Source organism: Hemiscyllium ocellatum, chromosome 12 (assembly GCF_020745735.1).
Source record: "Hemiscyllium ocellatum isolate sHemOce1 chromosome 12, sHemOce1.pat.X.cur, whole genome shotgun sequence".
NCBI classification, from domain to species: Eukaryota; Metazoa; Chordata; class Chondrichthyes; order Orectolobiformes; family Hemiscylliidae; genus Hemiscyllium; species Hemiscyllium ocellatum.
In genome coordinates, this window is record NC_083412.1 from 57,932,674 (window position 1) to 57,953,001 (window position 20,328).

The 20,328-nt window shown below is 39.6% G+C and overlaps 1 protein-coding gene across 1 annotated transcript in view; it reads left to right on the top strand.

The window, feature by feature from the left end:
* Window positions 1–20,328, top strand: part of LOC132820775 (solute carrier family 22 member 15-like) — a 76,898-nt gene that overhangs the window by 51,833 nt on the left and 4,737 nt on the right. The gene's annotated exons all lie outside the window — the stretch shown is intronic.

Consider the following 20,328-nt stretch of genomic DNA (forward strand, 5'->3'; position numbering starts at 1 on the left):
AATTCAACTTATTAGAAATCAGTTGTGCTCACAATGCTCTCTTAAAACTCTATTGCTCTACCCTCACTGCAGTCATCAACTACAAGGAGCTTTGTGCTCAGTCTTGGTGATGAAGAATTCTGTTTTTTCTCCTTCTAGTTGCCCACAAATCCAAAATCACCTTATTAACTCTTAGCTGCCCTAGCCTGAATCTATAGCTGTCTACCTTCACCATCTCTCCTTTCATTCTCCCTTCTCAATAGTTCAGTCTTTGTCGTATCTAACCGAGCCATTCTTTTCCAGTGCCTCTTCTCTGCTATGTTGTTCTGTCGGATCATCCTCAAGGAAAGCAACCTGTAGTAATGGTGTCCAATGTGGAAAAACAAGAGATGGGAGCAGCTCATGCAAATAATATAAATAATTCCCATGGTCAGGTATCAGGCTAGCCTCTGTGCATCATTGAATAAGTGCCTAAAAATGGACAATAAACAATTTCCTTGCCAATGTCCTACTATGCCATTAGAAAATGATGTCGATAGCGATAAAAGTTGATGATGAACAGCTGCCTCTTCTCCCCATATTGTTGCACTTCTGCCACTTGCCTTATTATTTCGTTGGTTTAAATGACAGATTTTTTACCTCGAAAATGCAGTTGACATGCAGGCATTGAACTTAAAGACTAACCATACATGAGGAAGCTGATAGAATAAAGAATGGTTGTACGTCTCAGCATCAGCATCTGTTGGTTGAGGAGTCATTGGATGTCTGTGGGTAGTGCTTGGAAAGAAAAGTGTTCAATAAAGATCAAATTTAGATGAAGGCATTGAGTTAATTTTCCAAAGGTGCACACAGTAGTAAGAACATGCTCACTTCTGTCGAACATATTTTCAGTTTCCTCTTAAAGCTTTGTGGCAGGGTATTATAACCCTGTTGAGACCAAAATTCACAGATAATGTCTCTCCTCCCTCTTTTCCATGGCTATTTCAAATTGATTATCCTATTCCATTGACTACTCGGTCAAAAATTATTTTCCCTACTCACTAGCAAATACTTTCGTAATGTTAATCTTTGCATCAATGAAAATATTTATATTTTCCTCACTTGCCACACCTAAATCATGGTTATGGTATAATCTTTGCAGCTAAGTCAAATCTTGGCCTGCCCTCTACTCCTATGCAAATCCTCCTTTGAGCATTTCACCTTCTTCCATCCTTCATATATCCTATTGTAAATTCTTCTTTTGCTCCACACACCCAAATAGAATTCCATGTTTCCCAGGAAGATGCCATTTCCTCCCTCAGTTTCTGCATTGAATGGCTTTTTATTCTCAGTAATATCAGCCTCTTCCTTAAGTTGCTTACTCTCATCTGAGTTAACTTTCCTTCTTTTTTCCCTAATTCTCTCCCTCCATAAATGTTGCACACCTACGGACACAACCATCACTTTGAAGTTGACACTTTTGTGGTATCTGTATTTATATTGTAAGTATCACTGATAAGGCCACGTCTTATCACCATAATTTGGGTTCAGTGGGGAAACTTTCCCTAAAGTCACTTTCAAGTTTCCAATAATCTAACCTTTAGCCAACAACTTACCATGATATTTTATACAGTTACAAATTTAGTAAATTGCATCATGTCCTTGATTTTAAACCCTTGGCCTTCTTTACAACTTAAAAGACTGCCCTGCCCTAGTCATTCTTCTAGAATGCCCATATCCTTAGGTTCCAAATTTGTTCTGCCCTTAGAAACAACTGCTTAATCATTTGATTTGGCTTGCTGATTTTTGTGACTGAGTTACAGGGGGTCAACAGATTCTTTTCCTTGTTACGTTCTCCGTTGGTCACAATTAAATTTAAATTGAAAAGACGGGTGATGTTGGCAACTTGTACATGTATATAAGACCATCTATAACTCAGTCCCAGGATCCTTAACTGACAAATAAGATTTCCTCCAGAAATGATGTAAAGTTTATTAATGATTATTAACAAAATGTTTCACCTGTGCAAATATAATATATGCAAACATACAGGAACTTCAATCTGGGCAAAGTAAGAAAAAAACTTCAAGATGTTATCTTAAAATAGTGAAGTTCAGAAAAAAAAGCTCATGGTTTCTTCTTTAATGTTTATCTGCATCCAAAGGCACTTTGCATAAATACCCTTGGCACTGGGATGACTTTGTAGGTCAATTATAGCTGGTTGGATTTGCATTTCTTGAGATGGTGATTGACTCAGAATTGTTCCTTTGAGAACTCTCAAGTTGAAGCAAGAAAACATCCCCTTTAGAAACTTTCCACTTGTAGTGATGCATATTTTCAATTCTCAAACTTTGAGAGGGACTTTGAGAAAAGAGAGGGAAAGGATAGTTCAGGCAAGTTTTTCTATCACTGTCTGTGTTCAAATTCAATAACTGTAATACATTCACAAACTGGAATATGTATCTTCTTTATGAAAATATTGTAAACTTAGTGACTCCAATCAGGTAACTTGTGTCAATTGCAAGTACAACACTTTCGTCTGCTGCAGCCAGTCTCCTTTGTTTAGCAAAGTCTTCTTTCCAAAATGTTCAGAATGTTGTAAATGTCCTGCCAATTGTGATACTCTAATATCTGAGGTAACACATCATCATAATACTACTGAAAGCATGATTAAAGTATTCTCCATGTTAATAAAGATTGTTCAGTATTTTAAGACCAACCAAGAATGCAAAGACAAACCTAGCTTCTCACTATCACAATCATTTTTGTGAACGAGCACTCCCCCGTCACTCCCCAGCCCCCAGCCCTAACCACCACTCCTTGAGTCTTCCACCCTTGACTTGCAATAATGAGTGCAATGAGTTTATAGATTTTCTTTTGTAGTCGACCAGAGTATTCTCTCCCAATGCCTTCCTGCCTGTTCTTCAGCTTTCTTAGATTCCCTACAGTGTAGAAACAGGCCCTTCAGCCAACAAGTCCACACCGACCCTCCGAAGAGCAACCAACCCAGACCCATTCCCTTACATTTTACCCCTGCACCTAACACTATGGGCAATTTAGCATGGAGGATTCACCTAACTTGTACATCTTTGGACTTAGATGGAACTGCCCTCACTATGTTCCCTTCTTTTCTGTCAAATCGCAGCTAAAAAATAATTTGTAATCCTGTTTTGTCCCATTCTCACTGAAAATACTGAAAGGATTTGACTTCAAATCGCTTTTTATTTCTCATCTATTTGCTATCTCCCTAGCATCTAAATACATAAGGCTGAATTTTGTACTTACCATTGACTCGCACAGTGACACTTCCTCAGATCTCAGTCTTCCTGTTCCCAGTCAGACTGAATACCCATTCCCCACCTAACCTGTTTTAACACTCATTGCTTAACTCGCACCCTATCAGCTTTGCATCCTGGCACCCTACTTAAATGGTATTCTAACCCAGACTTACCTTTCATGCCAGCCTTTAACTGAAGTTGACAAATTGGCTGTCTGTACTGCAGGACATTTAAATCACAGAATGCAGCAACTATTGTCATGAAAAAGGTGCATGGTCTGATTTACTTCCCGACCCTTGCCTCCCCCCGACTACCCTGCAGTTGAGGAGCTTGATGGATTTCAGGTATGATCTGTGTTTCTGAAGGAGCCAATATTAAGTTCTCCTCCCAGACAGGTAGAATTCATCCTTGACAAGAAATGTTAGGAGCCTCAGAAAACCTGGCTTATCTATTCAGCAACAGAAAATGCTCATGGAGTGCAAAAATAACTTGATCCATGTAACCAACTGAACATTACAATGGAAGGATACCCTTGTTCTTCCTGGAGATTTCAAATTTGATTTGCCTGTCCTCTTCTTAAGGAAAGATTCTGAATTAATCACCATCTTCAGAAAAGTAAATACAGCCAGCTATAATTGACCTACGCAGACACTCCAGTGCCAACAACATTTGTGCTCAATAATGCGTAGCTTTATCATGGTCCCTTTAATGGGACCAAAGGAATGAGGTGAAAACTGGAACAAGGTACAGAATAGAATGATCAGCCATGATCCTCTTGAATGGCGGAGCAGACTCAAAGTGCCAACTGATCTACTACTGTTCTTATTATCTTTAGTTTTAATACCCTGAACATCCTCTACAACCTCTACAGAGGATTGCTCTTGATTCCCATATTTCATCTGCATCCAGGCTATCCCCTGCCTTTATCAGCTCCAGTTGTGAATGGCAAAGCATGACACAATGATATGGAACACCCTTTCAGGGCTTTAATACAAGACTCCATTGGCGTGATCCAAGCATCCCCCTTTGAAAAGAGATTGGCAGCCTCCAGTTAGCACAAAATGAGTGAATTATATGTTCTCCTGTGGCCAAAGCAATCTAGCAGAAGCATACATGGCATAAGTGTCCCACTGTGAAGTCCTGAGAGTGTGAAGTCCTGAAAGCAGCCATGATGATGATGTAAGACTGGTGGTTTGGCAATTCCCAATTGTATGGAGAAAAGGGGAAGAGGTAGCTGTCTATGAGCATGCAGGGAAATGGTGGTGACAGTGGAGTTGGAAATTGGAATATTTTCTTTACAAAGAAATCTGAATTTTTCATTCCTATTATAATTAAGAACAAATAACAAAGAAAATTACAGCACAGGAACAGACCATTCAGCCCCGCAAGCCTGTGCTGATCCAGATCCTCTATCTAAGCATGTTGCCTATTTTTCAAGGATCTGTATACCTCTGCTCCATGCCCATTCATGTATCTGTCTAGATGATGCTATCATACCCGCCTCTACCACCTTCACCTTCAAATACACACCACCCTCTGCATAAAGAACATTTCACGCATATTTCCCCTAAACTTTTCCCCTCTCACCTTGAACTTATGACCCCTAGTAATTGAGTTCTCTCACTCTGGGAAAATGCTTCTTGCTATCCACCCTATCTATACTGGTCATGATTTTGTAGACCTCAATCAGGTCCCCCCTCAACCTCTGTCTTTCTAATGAAAGTAATTCTAATCTACTCAACCTCACTTCATAGCCAGCACCCTCATATCAAGCAACATCTTGGTGAACCTCCTCTGCACCCTCTCTAAAACATCCACATCCTTCTAATAATGTGGCGACCAGAAATGTACATAGTATTCCAAATTTGGCCAAACCAAAGTCCTAAACATCTGTAACATGACATGCCAACTCTTGTACTCAATACCTCATTTGATGAAGGAACCCATGCTGTATGCCTTCTTGACCACTCTATCGACCAGCATTGCCACCTTCAAGGTACAGTGAACCTGAACAACCAGGTCTCTCTGTACATCCGTTTTTTTCAGGGCTTTTTCATTTACTGTATAGTTCCCTCTAGAATTGAATCTTCCTAAATGCATCACCTCATATTTGCCCAGATTGAACTCCATCTGCCATTTCTTTGCCCAACTCTCCAATCTATCTATATTCTGCTGCATTCTCACTCCACCAATCACCAATCAGCAGACATGCTAATCAGATCACCTATACTTTCCTCCAGATCATTTATGTATATCAAAAACAACAGTGGTCCCAGCACAGATCCCTGTGGAACACAGCTGGTCACAGTTCTCCATTTTGAGAAAATCCCTTCCACTAACACTCTGTCTCCTGTTGCTTAGCCAGTTCTCTATCTATCTAGCTAGTACACCCTGGACCCCAGCTGGTCACAGTTCTCCATTTTGAGAAAATCCCTTCCACTAACACTCTGTCTCCTGTTGCTTAGCCAGTTCTCTGTCTATCTAGCTAGTACACCCTGGACCCCATGCAACTTCACTTACTCCTACAGCCTACCATGGGGAACCTTATCAGACACCTTACTGAAGTCCATGTATTTGACATTTACAATCCTTCCCTCATCAATCAACTTCGTCACTTCCTCAAAGAATTCTATGAAGTTGGTAAGACATGACCTTCCCTGCACAAAACCGTGCTGCCTATCACTGATAAGCCTATTTTGTTTACATCGTTAAATAGGTCCTATCTCTCAATATCTTCTCCAGCAGCTTCCCTACTGCTGACATCAGGGTCATTGGTCTATAATTGCCTGGATTATCTTTGCTACCCTTCTTAAACAAGGGGACAACATTACCAATTCTCCACTCATCTGGTGTTAAGTTCTTTTACTCCTGAGATTCTTACACACTTGATGCAACTGCAACACTGCAACTTCTGTGAACAAGCAACCAAATTTATTAAGCATAGTACATTACAAGCTTTCTGGAGGAACCTTTATCACACACCTCGCAGAGCTTACGGGATCGTGGCAAAAGCTCTTACTGAACAAAAGAAACAGTCTTTCCTTTGTACAAAACTCTCAACATCACAGTTAATACTGCCCACAAGTCAACCCTCAGCCAACCCCTTATAGTCACAGGCCACTCAAGATACAATGTAGTGACCACCCCATCTCCAGAAACAATGTAATGCACATCATCGCTTAATGGTCAGATCTGTTGCAATTTGTTTTTTGTAACTGTAGAGGAGTGGTCAAGTTCCAACTGTAATCTTCTTATTGATTTCTGGATGAAAATGTAAATCATCCCTGAATGGCAAGGAAATGGCCAGATAACCTCCCACATTCCACCTATCAGACAAAGACACACCACCTTACCCTTGGGGCATTCAATTTCTCGCAAGTCAGTAGAGCAAATTAACTTTTTAATATCTCACAGGAACCTTATCCGTATTCAAGGATGCTGAAAAGATATCTGTTAAGGCCCCAGCTATTTCCTCTCTTGCTTCCTCGGTAACTTGGGACAGATGTCATCCGAACCTGGGGATTTATCCACCTTAATGCCTTTCAGAATACCAAACATTTCCTCCCTGCAATGTCGAATTAACTGAGAGTAATCAAGTATGTACCCTAACCTCAACATCCACCATGTCCCTCTCCTCAACAAAAGTACTCATTAAGAATATCACCCATTTTCTCTGACTCCAAGGATAACTTCCCTCCTTTGTCCTTGAGTGGCCAACCCTTTCTTCTAGTTACCCTCTTGCTCCTTATATACGAATAAAAGGCTTTGGGATTTTCCTTAACCCTGTTTGCTAAAGATATTTCATGACCCCTTTTCATGACCTCTTAATTCCTCGTTTCAGATTGCCCCAACTTTCTCATTATTGCCATGCTGCTCATCACAGCAAAAAGTTCTGTCAATAGTTTCTGCAGCTCTGTTGGAACTGTTCTGATAATAAAACTTTTCTCACTTTTCCCTCAACTTTGTATTGTTCACATCCTAATCCTAACACAGTTTGGAAGGATGCTTGACGGAGTCTGTCCAATCTCCTGCCTTTCTGCACTTAACCCTTTCTCACATGCTTAAATTTCTGCATGCAGTGACTTTTTTCTGGATACTAAACAGTCCTAAATTCTCAGTGAAATGAAAATATATGGTCAGAATTGACTTAAGAAACTTAGAAAATTTTTTGCAAGTGCTTAAGTGTATGCTATATAATAGGCATCAATCCATTAACTGAGGGATAATATTATCCTTTCTGTTATGAACAAGCTCTGTATGAAAATACTGGCTCAGAATTTGCAACCAGCAGCAGCATAAATGTGCTCCATGAAATCAATATGAACTCCATAAACTCTATATACAGGCAAAAACTGTTAGCCTGCCCACAACTGAAATATGATACAGCATGATCCAGCACCACTTTTGCAAGTTGTCGATGGAAATGCAAAAAATCTCATTGGAAATCTCTGTGCCCCATGAGTTATACATGTCATCACCTTTGTGACGCAGTGCTGTCGCAGTAATGATTTGTATGGTTTGATTGTCAATTGCATTCATTTATTTATTTGTTTGTGATGGCAGAATTGCAATGCTTATTTCTGCAACTGAAATTGATTTGATTTGTTGTGTTTTGAAATTATTATTGTTTTTAAAAATCTAGATTTCTGTTAGCATGGTTAAGTGCAATATAAATTGCTGTTCTTCTCAGTGCTTTCATTGTAAAGTTCAGTTTAAAAAGCATTGTTTGCTTACATTTAGCACAACTTAACAGTCTAGAATTTATGGTAGTATTGACAGTGAGGCTGTTAACATCATTGTTTTTACAATGTAAAACCTAAACCAATTCTGGAGTCCCCAAATATGAATTTAAATGTAGAAATGTGGAAGTTGCTCTCAATAATACCTTGCTCCTGCATTGATGTAGTCTTTGAAAGATGGAATAATTTTTAAATCACTCATTTGTCGTGAACTTCAACAATTTAGGTAAGAAGCAAAATAAGTCTAGGTTTATTCGGAGTGATTAATCACACCCAAAATCATAGTTACTGCTGAACAAACCCTCTGACCCTAAAAAGTTAAATTTACAAGTGTAGAATTTCATTCCATCAGAGGAATGTTTAAACATTACTGTTATTTTGTTGTTTTTAATTTTGCTTTAATGTTTATGTTTCAACCCAATTTGTCCAAGTTTTTATTTTGCTTTCTGTGCAGCAATTCTTTTACTTTCTATTTTCCTGTCAGTTAGGAATTTCTAATTTTGTTGGGTGATGAACTAATTTGCTATATTTTATAACAATTCCCCGATAGGAAACAGCTCGTTGAAATGAATGTTAGAGAAGAGGAAACCTAGGTTCTCAAGCTCACTAAATCATCTGTATTTTTAAGGGGTCAGCAGCAGGTGCGATTCCAAAATTGAAAAATTGGGTTAATGTATTTTAAGTTGATTTAAAATGCTACAAGTATTTTTGGTACTTTTTCAGGTTATTTTCAGTTCTCATGGCCTTAAATAAAACCTGAGGGAAAAGTTGTGAATGTGTTTGTTTGCCTGTCTAGCCATGGAGTAGTTTATGGCACAGGAGGAGGATATTTGGACCATTTGAACCTTTGGAGGCATATGAAACTTTCTATCCTCTTGTTCAATTTTAAGGCACTGTATAGATACACTAATTGTCCCTAATACTCTGGTAAGAATCTTAAATATGATAATAACAGGAAAAAAATACCTGTAAGAGAAAATATTTGTGTTATATTCAACAAATATTGACTCCAACTTAACTATCAATATAAAAACAGTTTGTTCCTGGACCAATTATTTTGTGGTGTGTTATGGGTCTGGATATCAATCCTATGAGTACTTTAATGTGTGTCTGGTCTCTGAAATTGTTGGTGTGAAGATTTCTCTGTATTGGCAACTCCTGGCATATTATTGAGATAATAAATTAGAAGTGCCAATGCAAATTTAAATCAAGAATATTTCAAACTGTGACCACCTTTGGTGGCCAATTATGTTTGTAGCTAAGTTAATTTGCTAGGTGAAAACCAAATATCCGCACAGTAATCAACTTAGACTCCCTGCTGTATTCACATCCTTACAAGAGTTTGTTCAATTCAGATAGAGCAAGGGAAATGCTGACAGGTGATTCTGGCTGTTAATATGCTTGCCTTGAGTTAGCAACTGGCACAAAACCGAAGAAAGCATTCAGATGACCGTGATTCTGCACTGAAGTAAAATCTATCTGTAATACTCCTACTTAGCTACCTCAAAGAAAACAGTTAAATGTCAGGAGCCACATTCCCCTATAAAACTACTAAACAAAAGCATATGTTTAGGACAAATGCGGAGTCTTTGTTCTTGTTCTTGTTAGAGTTTGAGCATCACCTTGTATTTAGGAGAAGTGTCGAACACTGATAAACTTGGATGAGAGGCTCAATTTTCATATTCAAGTAGGGGTGGACTGCTTTTGGGAATATTTAGTACACATGCTCAATTTATAAATTTTAGATTGGTGTGAGATAATTTAAGTTAAAGTTGTGATTTATTCAAGTATTAAATGATTTCCACAGAAAGCGTATTGATTTGATTGAAATTTGTCTATTCTTAGTCTTATATTATAACCACATAATGATAATTGAATGTACCATAGAAATGCTCACCAGGGCATTTAATAGTTAGTGCCTTCAAAAGCTAGTTTTTGGAATATAAGAAAACATATTGTTCCATTGTGTCCATTGCTACTGTAGTGGGGGTTAATTTGTGAATTTTAATAAACAAGAAGATAAAAAGGAATTTTACATTGGAGTAATAATAATGATTTTTTAAAAAATTTTAATACTACTTCTGAGTACCTTTTATCAATACCTCCATAAATTTCAGAATTTTAATTTCCTGTCACAAATATTGCCCTGTGAAGTCTCTCAACCTTTATCAATAAGTCAAACAAAATCTTCACTCGACAACAGCATTTGTCAACTTTGTCTTTATTGATGAAATATTGATCGAATCATGTTTGCAATTACAGAATGTACAGCAGATTAATTTTATTCTTTCACCATTGTTTACATATTAAGTTTACACCATTGTTTTTCCTACCAGTTACCTAATCTCATTTATTCTGTTCCTATAGCCTTTTTGTTCTTACTTTTTAAAAGCAGCTACCTAAAAACATTGTAAAATATATGACTTAAGGCATAAAATTTTAAAATCTAACAAACTTTTGTGTAAAGATAATTTTCTGAACTCTCCTTCAATTCTATTTTTGATTATATTAAAATTGTAGTTCCTTCACATTGTCATTCTGAATACATCTATTATTTTATCTTCATTATATTAATATGGCTGTCAGGAGCATTTACAGCTAATGGACACTGAAGGAAATCATTTAGTATTTCCCATGATAGGTGTAGGATCCATCCTGTTTCAAATTCAACCAATTACTATATACCTTCTCTTGTTTGATTTTAAATATAGAGAGAATGTACTGTGGTGACTAAAGGATGGAAACTGTATATTTTGATATGGTATATACAACCATATACAAAGTCAAACTGTATGAGCAAGTAGGTTAGTTTGTTTGAACGTTCAGTTAGATACCCACCCTTCTGAGGAAACCTGGATTTTTTTTTAGGAAAGAGCAGATTACATTGTGTCAACAGTAGGATTTTGTGTCAACTAGATAGCAGGTGATAGTAATCAGTTAACATCTGCTTTAAGAAAAACAAAGTGCTGGAGCAATTCAAGTTTGGCACCATCGGTAGAGAAACAAAAAGAGATAACATTTCAAGCCCAATGAACTCCAGTTCCAAACAAGTGGGAAGAGAAGCTATTGCTAGTGATTTACAAATCAGAATGGAAGCAGATGAGAAATAGTCATACAGTTGGATGACCTGAGAGGTATTGAAAAAGGATGGTATCGTCAACCATGTCAAAGGCTGCAGAAAGCACAGAATTTTTAATTTGATGTCCTCTCAGTGTTTTGGTTGTTAATATATTCTATTAATATACTGTGTGGCACACTGTCATGCAAAATGGAATACATTCAAACAGATCCAGCAACTCCAAACTGAGATTCTATGAAATGCTGTGTCCATCAGCAGCAGACCTGTAGACAATCACAATCTGCAACCTCGTGGCCTGGCATATCTTTGAATCTATTATTACCATCAAACCAAAAGATCAATCCTGGTTCATTGGAGAGTATAGGAAGCATGCCAGGAGTAGCATCAGACATACCTAAAAACTGTGGAAGTACAACATAAGTTCTTTGACATGCAAGTTGTCCTAAGCAGCAAGTGATAAATAAATCTACATGAATCCACATTCGATGGATCGTGTTTGCAGTCGTGACTATTGATGCTGCTCGTATTGGATATGTTTGTGCTAATTTTCCAAGGTTTGCTAGATTGCAGAAAGGTTCCATCAGGCTGGAAAGTAGCAAATACAATGCACTTGTTCTAAAGGGATAGGTCACAGAAAACAGGAAGCTGTAGGCTACTTAATTTGATGTTTGTCATAGGGGAGGTGTTAGAATTGATAATTAAGGAGGTTGTAGCTGGGCACTTGGAAAATCCAAAGTAAACTGTAAGAATCAGCATTGTTCAGTGAAAAGTATAACCAATCTGTTCGAGTTTTTTTTGAAAGAGTAACAAGCACTCTGGAAATAGGGACCCTGTAGATGTAGTATACTTTGATTTCCACATAAAAGTGGAAGTGTGTTGTAGGGGGAATGCATTAACATGGATATAAAATTATCTGGCAGAAAACAGCTTCATAAATAGGTCTTTGTATGATGTATTTACTGTGGAAAAGGATATGGAAGATGTAGAAAGTAGCAAAATAGATGGTGACACCTTGCAAAATGTCCATATTACAGAGGAGGAAGTGCTGGATGTCTTGAAATGTATAAAGGTGAATAAATCCCCAGGACCTGATCAGGTGTACCCTAGAACTCTGAGAAGCTAAAGAAGTGATTGCTGGGCCTCTTGCTGAGGTATTTGTATCATTAATAGTCACAGGTGAGGTGCCGGAAGACTGGAGGTTGGCTAACGTGGTGGCACACTTTAAGAAGGGTAGTAAGGACAAGCCAGGGAACTATAGACCAGTGAGCCTGACCTCAGTGGTGGGCAAGTTGTTGGAGGGACAGGATGTACATGTATTTGGAAAAGGAAGGACTGATTAGGGATAGTCAACATGGCTTTGTGTGTGGGAAATCATGTCTCGCAAACTTGATTGAGTTTTTTGAAGAAATAACAAAAAGGATTGATGAGGGCAGAGCAGTAGATGTGATCTATATGGACTTCAGTAAGGCGTTTGACAATGTTCTCCATGGGAGACTGATTAGCAAGGTTAGATCTCATGAAATACAGAACTGGCTCAAAGGTAGAAGACCGAGAGTAGGGTGGAGGTTTGTTTTCAGACTGGAGGCCTGTGACCAGTGAAGTGCCACAAGGATTGGTGCTGGTCCTCTACATTTCTTCATTTACATAAATGACTTGGATGCGAGCATAAGAGGTACAGTTAGGAAGTTTGCAGATGACACCAAAATTGGCGGTGTAGTGGACAGCAAAGAAGGTTACCTCAGATCACAACAGGATCTTGATCAGATGGGCCAATCAGAAGTGGCAGATGGAGTTTAACTCAGATAAATGCGAAGTACTGCATTTTGGGAAAGCAAATCTTAGCAGGACTTATACACTTAATGGTAAGGTCCTAGAGAGTGTTACTGAACAAAGAGGCCTTTGAGTGCCAGTTCATAGCTCCTTGAAAGTGGAGGCGCAGATAGATAGGATAGTGAAGACGGCGTTTGGTATACTTTCTTTTATTGGTCAGAGTATTGAGTACAGGAGTTGGGAGGTCATGTTGCGGCTGTACAGGACATTGGTTACGCCACTGTTGGAGTTTTGCGTGCAATTCTGGTCTCCTTCCTATCGGAAAGATGTTGTGAAACTTGAAATGGTTCAGAAAAGATTTACAAGGATGTCACCAGGGTTGGAGGATTTGAGCTATATGGAGAGGCTGAACAGGCTGGGGCTGTTTTCCCTGGAGCGTCGGAGGCTGAGGGGTGACCTTATAGAGGTTGACAAAATTATGAGGGGCATGGATAGGGTAAATAGACAAAGTCTTTTCCCTGGAGTCGGGTGGTCCAGAACTAGAGGGCATAGTTTGAAGGTGAGAGGGGAAAGATTTGAAAGAGACCTAAGGAGCAACTTTTTCACACAGAGGGTGGTACGTGTATGGAATGAGTTGCCAGAGCAATGGTGGATGCTGGTACAGTTGCAACATTTAAAAGGCATTTGGATGGGTATATGAATAAGAAGGGTTTGGTGGGATATGGGCTGGGTGCTGGCAGGTGTGACTAGATTGGGTTGGGATATCTGGTCGGCATGGACGGGTTGGACTGAAGGGTCTGTTTCTATGCTGTACATCTCTATGACTCTATGACTGGTTGGACTGAAAGGTCTGTTTCCATGCTGTGAGTCTATGACAGGATGTGACAAGTGGAGTCCCACAGGGGTCCATGCTGGAGCCTCAACTTTTTATATTTATGTTTTAGATGAGAGGAGCAAACGTATAGTAATAGCTAAATTTGAAGATAACACAAAGTTGGGAAGGAAAGTGAGTTGTACAGAGACCATTAGGTTAAGATAGATATAAATAGGTTGAGTGAGTTGGCAAAAGACTGGCTGATGCAGTGAAATGTGGGAAGAAGTGAAGTTGTTGGAAAAAATAAAACGGAACATCATTTAAAAGAATGACTGCAAAATTCTAAGAGTCTAGATATTCTAGTGCATTAGTCACAAAAAGTTAGTACAGGTCATTCTGCTATAACGTATGTTTCATTTATGCAAGTTTGCTATAATGCAATTGACGAATTGGGGGCATTGTTTCCAAAGTGCAAACTTCTAAAACATGTGTTGACTGTAATGCAATTATGTTGCCAACATTAAGTGCTGTTTCTAAAGTGCGATTTTTCGATAAGATGGAGTTGCATAAGAATGCAAACATTGTGTTATAGAAGAACTACCTGTATGTAGGTAAAGAAATTAATTAAGACAGCTAATGGAATGGCCTTCTTTATTACGAAAGGAATTGAATGTCAAAAAATAAGGATGATGTATTTCATTTATACAGGGCATTGGTGAGACCATGCCTCAAAGATTGTGTGCAATTTTGGAATACTTAAAAAGGATGCAAATACACTGGAGGCAGTTCAGAGGAGGTTTACTAGACTGATGCTTGGAATAAAGAGCTTGTCTTATGGGGACTGATTAAAATGAATTAGATTGTTTCCACTTGAGTTTAGAAGGAGTGAGAAAGCAGTATATCAGATCCTATAAAATTCTGACAAGGTGGATGCATAAAATATGTTTTCTGAACCAGGGGGCCCTGTTTTAAAATTAAGTGTCATTCCTTAAAGATATAAATGAGAATTTGTTTCTCTCTAGACAATTGCGCAACTTTGGAACTCTGCCTCAGACAAAGCTGGAATAATTGAATAATTATTAAAGTGCAGGTTAAGTGAAAGTGCTTTGTTAGCCAAGGAAATTATAGGTTGTCAGTAGATGGAGATCTGAAATTCAAAATGCAGACAGATTAGCCATGATTTTATTGAATGCCAGAGCAGGCTGGCAGAATGTCCTAATTTGTATATTTTTATATAAGCAAATAACCAGAGGTGAGAGCTCCTCAAATATCCTATCTTTCTTGAAATGGAAGCCCAGGATATAAGTGCAAAATACATTACTGAGGTATTACAATCATTTTCAGCCAGAGTTGCCCAATGGTGATCCATCTGTGTCCACTTGTCATCCCCAGCATCAGATCTCAGTCTTCAACCAATTCATTTTGCTGAAAGTAGTGGGTACTAAAAAAGGCTATGTGTCTTGACAACATTACAGCAATAGTGCTCCTGATTTGTGTTCCTGAAGGAGCCACATCATTAACCAAGCTGCTCCAGTACAGCTGCAATTCTGGCATCTACCCAGCAATGTGGAAAATCTGGATAATATTCCATCCACAAAATAAAGAACCAGTTCAATTTAGCCAATTATCGTCCAACCAATGTGCTCTTCGTCATTAGCAAAGTGATGAAAGGTCAGTTTAACAGAGTTGTCAAGTGGTACTCACTGATGCTTAGTTTGTGATCTGCCAGGACTACTCTGTTCCTGACCTCATTAGTCTAAGTCAAAACACTGACATAAGAGCTGATCTCCAGAGGTGTGAGAGTAGTTGCCCTTGACATAAAGACTTTTTTGAGTGTGACTCAAAGAGCCCTAGCAAAACTGGATTCCATGGGAATTGGGGTAAACTCTTCATTGGTTAAAATTATACTAAGCATAAAGGGAATTGGATGTGGTTGTTGGACACCAGTCATCTCAGCTTTGGGGTATTGCTCTAGAGGTTTTTTAGAGTGGTGTTCTGGACTCAACTGTCTTGGGCTGCTTCATCAATTACCTTCCCCCCATCATAAGGTTAGAAGTGGGAATGTTTGTAAATGATTGTACATTTTTGTTCAGCACTATTTCTGACTCCTTCAAGACTCAAATTGTCCATATCTATATGCAGCAAGTCCAGACAACATCAGGTTTGGGCTGGTACATAACAAGTAACATTCATGCCCTATGTGCCAAGCAGTAACACTCTCCATCAAGAGAATGATGAAATAGCATTCCCATTGTTGAATCAGCCACTATCAACACCCCAAAGTTGCCGTTGACCAGAAGCTGAACTTGGCATCCACCTAAACATTCTAGCTACAAAAGTAGGTCAGAGGTTTGGGAGTTTGCTGGCAGTACTCATGTACGAAGTCCTCAGAGCCTGTCCGCCTACCAGGAACAAATCAGAGTGTGATGAAATAATTTGCGTTTACCTGGAAGTGTGCAGTTCTAACTACACTCAGGAAGCTCAGCATCATCCATGGCACAGCAACCTGCTTGATTGGCACCACGTAAGTCACCTTCAACATCCACTCTCTCCAATACTGATGATCAGTGACAGTTGTGTATTCCATATACAAAATACATAGCAACAACTTATCAAGGCTTCTTTGACCACACCTCAAAACCTGTGAACTCTGCTGCCTAAAAAGATAAGGGCAGCCAATGCATGGAAACTCCATTACTGGCAAGTTTCCCTCCAAGTCACATTCCATCCTAATGTGAAACTATGTTATTGTTCTTTGCTATCGTGAGATCAAAATTCTAGAAATTCCTTCCCAACTCCGATGTTGATATGCCTACCACTTTTTTCACTTGCCTCATCTTTCTCATGAGTGAACTCCAGTGAAACAAAGAAACTAGGAGCGGGGGTAGACTATCCAACCCTTCCAGCCTGCTTCCCCATTCAACATGATCATGGCTGGTCCTCTATTTCAGTGCCATGTTCCTGATTTCTCTTTTGATGCCTTTAGTATCTAAATATTTATCAATCTCATTCTTGAATATACCCAGTAACCTGTACTCCTGTGCTCTCTATTCCTGATGAAGGGCTTTTGCCTGAAATGTCAAGTTTCCTGCTACTCGGATGCTGCCTGACCTGCTGTGTTTTTCCAGCATCACTCTGATCTAAACCTGTACTCCTCAGCCTTCTGTGCTAGCCAGTACCATGGGTTGGCCAATCTGAATGCAGCAATGTTTCCTTCCCTATTCCTAATCTCTGCTGTACTCCCCCATGGCAAGTTCATCTTTCTTAGGTAGGGAGACTAAGGTTTCACGGGCGGCACGGTGGCACAGTGGTTAGCACTGCTGCCTCACAGCGCCTGAGACCCGGGTTCAGTTCCCGACTCAGGCGACTGACTGTGTGGAGTTTGCACGTTCTCCCCGTGTCAGCGTGGGTTTCCTCCGGGTGCTCCGGTTTCCTCCCACAGCGGGTCAGGTGAATTGGCCATGCTAAATTGCCCGTAGTGTTAGGTAAGGGGTAAATGTAGGGGTATGGGTGGGTTTCGCTTCGGCGGGTCGGTGTGGACTTGTTGGGCCGAAGGGCCTGTTTCCACACTGTAAGTCTAATCTAGTCTAATCTAATCTAAAAACTCTCCAAATGTGGTCTCACGATCACCTTATAGGCTAAATGACCTATTCCATATCCTGAGACTGTGACCTGGTTCTAGATTGTCATCCAGACAAAACATTCTCCTTGCAACTAACCTTTCTAACTTTTTAACTTTGTCCACCCCACTGGGCAGGACGGTGGCATAGTGGTTAGCATTGCTGCCCCACAGCACCAGGGTCCCAGGTTGGATTCCAGCCTCAGGCGACTGTCTGTACAGAGTTTGCACATTCTCCTTGTATCTGCATGTGTTTCCTCTGGGTGCTCCGCTTTCCACCCACAGTCCAAAGATGTGCAGGTCAGGTGAATGTTAAATTGCCCATAGTGTTAGGTGCATTAGTCAGAGGGAAATGGGTCTGGGTGGGTTACTCTTCGGAGGGTTGGTGTCAATTGGTTGGGCCGAAAGTCCTGTTTCCACACTGTAGGAAATCTATCTCACACACACACACACACACACACACACACACACACACACACACACACTCACACTCAATCTCTCCATCACTTGCACTCACACCCACACGCACATGCTCACATGCACATTCAATCTGTCGCTCCTACATGTGCATACATATAAACTTATGGGGTGAATTTGTTTTTGTAGAATTACATTTTATTTTGCTCAAAAATTGCATGAATCCATGTAAAATGCTGTAAAACTATACAGGGTGTTTGTCAGTCTGACATAGCATTGGGACACATGATTTGGAGATGCCGGTGTTGGACTGGGGTGTACAAAGTTAAAAATCACACAACACCAGGTTATAGTCCAACAGGTTTAATTGGAAGCACACTAGCTTTCGGAGCTCCGCTCCTTCATCAGGTGATAGTGGAGGGCTCGATCGTAACACAGAATTTATAGCAAAAATTTGCAGTGTGATGTAACTGAAATTATACATTGAAAAATTGATTGTCTGTTAAGCCTTTCATCTGTTAGAATACAGTGATAGTTTCACTTCTTTCATGTGTAAATCACAAAACCCTTCTTTTAAAGTTGCATTCTCGGGTTAGCTGCTAACAATGGTGTAAGCTAGACAATATGTTGAAGGTGTTAGCCCCCTGTGTTCTCTGTCTATGACCTAATGTTTAGATTGATTCTAATCTAAATAATGAGATAATAGTGTTTTACATAAATTACTGCAGTTTTTGAGCTCAGAGTTCTACATGAATGTATGCAGCTTTTGAGCAAAGTGCAATGTAACTCTGCAATACAAATTCACCACACAAAATATATGTGTGCATGTGGGTCTTTGTGGGTGGGTGTGTGTGTCTGTCTGTCTGGGGTGGGGGTTGTGTGTGTGTGTGTGTGTGTGTGTGTGTGTGTGTGTGTGTGTGTAGTGGGTGCAGTGTCTTAAGTCTGCGAGGGAGTGCATGTGTGAGTGTGGGAATGTGTGTGTCTATAAGGGTGTGTGTGGGTGTCTGTGTGCATGTCTGTGTGTACCTGTGTCCATGTGTATGTGAGGTGGTATGTGAGGGGCTAACACCTTCAACATATTGTCTAGCTATCACCATTGTTAGCAGCTAACCCAAGAATGCAACTTTAAAAAGAAGGGTTTTGTGATTTACACATGAAAGAAGTGAAACTATCACTGTATAACAGAGGGGCCTTTGGGTTCAGGTACATAAATTTTTTAAGTTTGCATCACACGTAGACAGGATGCTTAAAAAGGTGTTTGGCACACTTGCATTCATGGCTCAGAACTTTGAGTAAAGGAGTTGAGAAGTTGTGTTGAGGTTGTACAGGATATTGGTGAGGCGTCTTCTGGAACGCTGTGTCCAGTTTTAGTTGCCCTGTTATAGAAAGGATATTATTAAGCTGGAGATGGTTCAGAAGAGATTTACCAGGATCTTGCGGAGTATGGAAGGTTTGAGTTTAAAGAAAACCTGAATAGGCTGGGACTTCTTTCACTGGAGCTTGAGGAGGTTGAGAGGCAACCTTATAGATATCAATAAAATAATGAAGGGTACAGATACAGTTAATGGTAGATATCTTTTTCCTGGGATGGGGAATTTCAAGACAGGGGCAAATTTTTAAGGTGAAAGGAGAGAGATTTACAAAGGAGATGAGGGGCAAATATTTTTAGAGGGTGGTTCATGTGTGGAATGAACTTCCTGCGGAAGTGGTGGATGTCGGGACAATTACAACGTTTAAAAGACATTTGGTTAAGTATATGAATAGGAAAGGATTGGAGGGATACGGACCAGGAGTGAGTAGGTGGGATAGTTTAGTTTGGGATTATGTTCAGCATGGACTGGTTGGATGGCAGGTTCTGGATCAGTGGTGCTGGAAGAGCACAGCAGGTCAGGCAGCATCCAACAAGCAGCGAAATCGACATTTCGGGCAAAAGCCCTTCATTTTACCTGGTTGGATGGCAGGGTCTGTTTCGGTGCTGTATGATTCTATGACTCAGTGGGCATTTTTGGCTCATCTAGCTCATGCTAGCGTTTATATTCCACGAGCCTCATTCTGTTCTACTTCATCTGTTCGTATCCTAGAATATTTATTTGTCTATTCATTCTCAGTCATGAATTTACCTAGCTTGCCAATGAATGCATCTTTTTCAGAATTTCAGTTACTTATACTGCCCATTCCACTACCACTGTGAATGTAAGGAAATTATTTGAGTAAATCTGGGTTTTATAATAAATTAGTAATTTAGTTTTAGTGACACAGCTATATGTGTGTTTTTTTTTAATTCACTGCGTCAAAGAGACCATAGATTTAAAACAGGATGCCACTACATATGAACGAGAAAGCTATGTGATGTCCATTTAATCTCGTAACTGCCGCTAAATTTGCATGGGCTCAAGTAATTGTCTAATTGTTTAATTAGCCAATTGACATTTTTCCACATGCAAATAAATTGCATGTATCAGCTCCTTCAAATTAATTGTGGGAGGTTATTCCTGGCACCGACTCTTTTACATGTGGCCTTTTGTACAGTTTAGTGAGCCTAGCCACATTTCCTGCAGTAATGGGCTGGTTTAAATTCTAACTATAATCTGTTATCAGTAACTGGGGTTATAAATGGACAATAGCAATTGGACAAGATAGCACCAAGCTCCTGA